At 32.6% G+C, this 5,632-nt stretch overlaps 1 pseudogene; it reads right to left on the reverse strand.

The window, feature by feature from the left end:
• Window positions 1-2,033: 2,033 nt before the first annotated feature.
• Window positions 2,034-2,727, reverse strand: LOC123827329 (annotated as a pseudogene).
• Between the last annotated feature and the right edge of the window lie 2,905 nt (window positions 2,728-5,632).

The raw sequence follows: 5,632 nt of genomic DNA on the forward strand, positions 1-5,632 counted from the left end.
GGTATGTAGTGGCATCAAATTGTTGTTTTAATTAAAATTTCCTTAAAGACAGATGATATAGAACACCTTTTCATATGTGTATTTATCATCTGTATATTTTCTTTTCTAAATTATCTTTTTAAATTTTTGGTCCATGTTTATTTATTAAATTTATTGGCGTGGTGTTGGTTAATAAAATTATGCAGGTTTCAAGTATACACTTCTATGATACATCATCTGTGTATTGCATTGAATGTTAACCAACCAAAGTCAAGTCTTCTGTCAACATGCATTTGATCCCTTTTAGCCATTACCACCCCCCCCACCTGCCAAAAACGCCATACTGTTGTGTCTATGAGTTTCTGTTTGATTTTCTTTTTTGTTGATATGTTGCTTTCAGTTCTTTATCCCATATGTAACTGAAACTATATGTTTCTTGGCTTTTTCTACCTGGCCTATTTTTTTAGCAAGATATTCTCAAGATCCATCCATGTTGTCACAAATGGCAATATTTTATCTTTTCTTATGGCTGAATAGTGTTCCATTACATAAATGTACCACATCTTCTTTATCCAATCCTCTATCAAAGAATACTTCGGTTGTTTCATCTCTTGACCACAATGAATAATGCTGTGATGGGTTGTTTACCTACTTATTGTTGATAAGGGTTCTTTGTATATTTGGGGTAATAGTACTTTATCAGTTGTGTCTTTTGTAAATATTTTTTCCCAGTAGTTGTTTTTGAATTCCTTTGATGTTGTCTTTTATAAAGAAGATTTTTTAAAACAGATTTTATTTATGTATTTTTAGACAGGGGAGAAGGAAAGAAGAGAAAGAGAAGGAAACATCAACGTGTGGTTTCTTCTTGTGTGCCCCCTACTGGGCACCTGGCCAGCAACCCAGGCATGTTCCCTGACTGGGAATAGGAATGGTGGTGACCCTTTAGTTCACAAGCCAGCGCTCAATCTACTTAGCCACACCAGCCAGGACAAGACATTTTTAAAATTATTATTCTAATAAAGTCCACCTTCAAATAATATTAATTATGAGAGCCTGTGATATGTGATTTTTCATTTCATTTTGCTTTGTTTTTTCTCGTCAGGTGGCTTCTTATAATATCTGATTTTGGTACTTGGTAAAGGGGGTCTCATAGAATTAGTTAAGAAGTATGCTTCCTGCTTCTATTCTCTGAAAGACTGTAGACTGGCAAAAAACTGGCATAATTTCTTCCTTAAATGTTTGGTAGACTCCACCAGTGAAACCATCTAGACCTGATATTTTCTGTTTAAGAAGGTTATTAATTATTGTTTCAATTTCTATATATGTATATGTCTATTCAGATTGTTTATTTCTTCTTGTGTGAGTTTTGTTAGATTGTGTTTTTCAAGAATTGCTCCATTTTATCTAAGTTATCAAGTTTGTGGGCACAGAGCTGTTCATAGCACTCTTTTATTAATCCTTTAATTTCTATGGGATCTGTAGTGATGTCTCCTTTTTTATTTGTGTCTTTTTTCTGTTTTTCTGAATTAGTCTATAGGCTTATTGATTTTATTGATCTTTTTAAAGAGCCAGCTTTTGGTTTCATTGATTTTCTGTTAATATCCTATTCTCAATTTCATTGATTTCTCCTCCAATTCTTCTTTTCTTCTGCTTTGGATTTAATTTGTTCTTTTTTTCTTTTTCCCTAGGGTGAAAATTTAGATAATAAATTTTAGTTAAATCTTTATTCTATTTTTTATTTTTATTTTTATTTTTTGGTTGTCAAATAATTCTTTTTTGTTTTTGTTAAATATGTTTTATTGATTATCCTATTACAGTTGTCCACTTTTTTCTCCATTTTATTCCCCTCTGACCTGTACTCCACCACCCATCAGCATTCCCCCACCCTTCTTAGTTCATATCCATGGGTCATACATACATGTTCTTTGGCTTCTCCATTTCCTATACTGTTCTTAATCTCCCTGTGTCTATTTTGTAAAAAGGTACAGGGAATAAGAAGCATAAATGGTAGGTACAAAATGATTCTCAACTGAAGTATTTTTCCTTTGTAGTTCTTAACTAGCTGGGCATTCCACTATACCACTGCTAATGTCATCTATGATGTCATGAGGTTGGCTGCCACCAACATTGCAATCCAGGGTTTTTTTAATTGTTCCAGAGTGTTCTCCAGCTAAAGATCAGGGCTGTACCTGTCGGGCAATGCTGATAATCTCATCAAAAGTAAAATGTCTATTTCACTTTTATATATATTACATTATAGATATTATATAATATATTATATAATATATTATGATATTATAAATAATAATATTATAAATGATATAGATATAATATATAATATTATATAATGTATATAATATATAATATTTATATAATATATAATACATATAATATATAATATATCTCGTGGTGGTTCTTTGAGGGCTTTGATGAACAGGGCAGAGGCAGAAGGTACTAGTCAATCCGGCCTGCTTTCTCTGACTGGTCAGTTTCATTGTGATTCTCAGACCCTTCCATACCAGTTTCTTTGGTGATGTCATCACCCATCTTTTATGGAGACAGACCCAGGGGTCTGATCGTGGGCACCAGAGCAGCCATGGCACCAACTTTCCTGCTGCTGCACCTCAGGTATACAACCTTTATCTCCTTGGGGTCGAAGTCCTATGGCATGGTGGAGGTGGCTGGTGTCGGATGAACCCAGATTTGGGAAGATGGTAGAAAGTTGCATCTTCATTCTCTCTTAGCAAGAAGCTGAAAAAAGTTTATTTTTTTAAACATATACATTCCATATTATAAATTTCCCTCTAAGTATTCCTTTAGCTGCATCCCACAGATTTTGATAAATTGTGTTTTCATTTTCAATTATTTCAAAATAGTTTTAATTTCTCTTGAGATTTTTGTTTTTGTGATTGATGTGTTGTTTATACATGTCCTGTTCAATACCCATGTATTTCGGAAATTTTCAGTTAGCTTGTTGTGTTGACTTTTAGTTTAATTCCATTGTGGTCTGGGAAAAGATGATGCATGATTTCTGCTCTTTTAAATTTGTTATCACGTGTTTTATTGCCCAGACTGTGGTCTATACTGTTGAATGGCCCATGAGTTTGAGAAAAAAATGCATATTCTTCTGTTGTTAGATAGTCTACACATATCTATCACATCCAGTTGACTTAAGGTGTTGTTAAGTCTAACTATGGTCTGCCTGATGTGATGCCTGCTCAATATATGTCCATTTCTGAGAATGTTGAAGGTTCCAACTATGATAGTGGATTCATCTGTTCCACCTTGAAGTTCCATCAGTTTTTGACTCACACAGTTTGACACTGTTGTTAGGTGTATACATGTAAGCATTGTTACATCTTCTTGGAAAATTTACCTCTTTATTATTATGTAATGAACCTCTTTACCCCTGATAACTTTCTGCACTTTGAAGTCTGCCCTGTCTAAAATTAATATAGTTACTCCTGCTTTCTTTTAATTAATATTAGCATAGTATATTTTCTACATCCATTTACTTTTAATCTATATGCATCTTTATATTTAAAGTAATTTTCTTGTAGACATGTTAGATCATGTTTCTTTTATTACTTCTGACAATTTGTGTTTTAATTGCTACATATAAATCATTGATATTCAATGGGTTATTAATATAGTAGGAATAATAACCATCATATGAATTACTATATTCTATTAGTATCCCTTGTCCTATGTTTCTATTTTTCTTTTCAACTCCTTATTTTTTTGTGGTTTTACTTTTTTTATCCTCACCCAATAACATTTTTAATTGCTTTTAGAGAAAGAGAAAGGGAAAAAGAGAGACAAACAGGTAGACAGACATTCATGTGAGAAAGAAAAATCAATTGGTTGCCTTCTCATATATGCCCAACTGGGGATCAAACCCATAACCTGTGTATGTGCCCTGACTGGGAATCAAACCCTCAACATTTAAGTCTATAGGAGGATGTTCTAATCAACTGAGCCATACCAGCCAAGGCTCACTGTAATAGTAAAGTAATTCTAATTCCTGTTCCATTTCTTGTATTACTGTTGTCATTCATTTCATTCATACATAAGCATATACAAGCATAGATATGAGATATATACACAGCATGTGTAATCAAATACATTATTATTGTTTTGAACAAACTATCAGTTAAAAATAAAATATATAAATATTCTCATTTTGCATATTTTTTCCTTCTTCAATGCTCTTCCTTTACATAGGAAGATCCAAGTATACAATCTATATTATTGCCTTTATCTCTAAAAAACTGCCTTTAATATATATTTTTAAAGATTTTATTTTTAGAGGGAAGGGAGAGAGAAAGAGAGAGAGAGAGAAACATCAATGTGCGGTTGCTGGGGGTCACGGCCTGCAACCCAGGCATGTGCCCTGACTGGGAATCGAACCTGCGACACTTTGGTTCGCAGCCCGCGCTCAATCCACTGAGCTAAGCCAGCCAGGGCCCTTTACTATTTCTTGTAAGGCAGCTATACTGGCAACAAATTCAATTTTTGTTTGAGAAATTATTTATCAAAATTATTATTTTGAAGAATAATTTTTACAGCCTACAGATTTCTAGGTTGGTGTTTGTTTTTTTTTCCCCTCAACACCTTTAAATATTTTATTTTACTAATTCTTGCTTGAATGGTTTCTGAGAAGTTGGATGCAATTTTTATATTTGTTACTTTATATGTTAGGTATTTTTTTCTTTATCTTTGATTTTTTTACTTTGAAAATGATATGTGTAGGTGTTTGTTGTTTTTGTTTATTGCACTTTATCCTGCCTGGTGTTCTTTGAGGGTTTTTTTTTTTTCAGTGAGTTTTAAAAATATGCTTTAACCTAAACTAACTAGAAATCTTAGGAAGGAAAATATCAAACCCATTTAAATATGAAAATCTTGAGACTTATACAGAATAAACGATTTGTGACTTATCAAAGTTTACATAATTGTCAGAAGGAACCACGTTGAGGTGATACCCAAGGTTGTCTGATTCTGACATTGTAGGGAAGATGCTGAATTTGGACATGGACACAATGAATAGGTTGTCTGTTTTCTTTTACATTGTTCAAATGGACTCTTCTTTACACTGATGTCTCCGAACTGTTTTCTTGTCCAAAACCCCATAATGGTGCCTGGGGACAAATTTATTAAAACCCTGCGCTCAATTCCTGGTCAACAGTTGGCATTTGAAATATATTTAGTGGATAAATAAGTATATGAATGAAAACAGGGACTTCTACTCTTATTCTTTTACATTTTTATGTATTGACCTCACTCCAAATCTATTTACATTATTCCCTCATGCCCCTGATTCAAAGTGCTACAACTAACCTAAATTATTTTGTTTTGCTCATACAGGATATTCCAAATGCTCTGTCATGCACTTTTTCTTATTTTCAGCTCACACCAAATGATATTTTTATGTCAGTCTATAAACACTAGAGAATGAGCACCTTAAAAACACGTATTATTATTATCATTATTATTATCATCAAAATTATAGTAAAGGGTTTGGAATATAAAGCCGCTCAATAATTCTTTTCAATTGTTGAAAATTAAGGACATTTGTTTAAAGTACAGCTTTATTTCACAAAGTTAATATCTATTGTACTTGTTTCATATAAAAATAAGTGAATATATAAAATTT

Source organism: Phyllostomus hastatus, unplaced genomic scaffold (genome assembly GCF_019186645.2).
Source record: "Phyllostomus hastatus isolate PE091 unplaced genomic scaffold, TTU_PhHast_1.1 phas_contig_86, whole genome shotgun sequence".
Taxonomy (NCBI): Eukaryota; Metazoa; Chordata; class Mammalia; order Chiroptera; family Phyllostomidae; genus Phyllostomus; species Phyllostomus hastatus.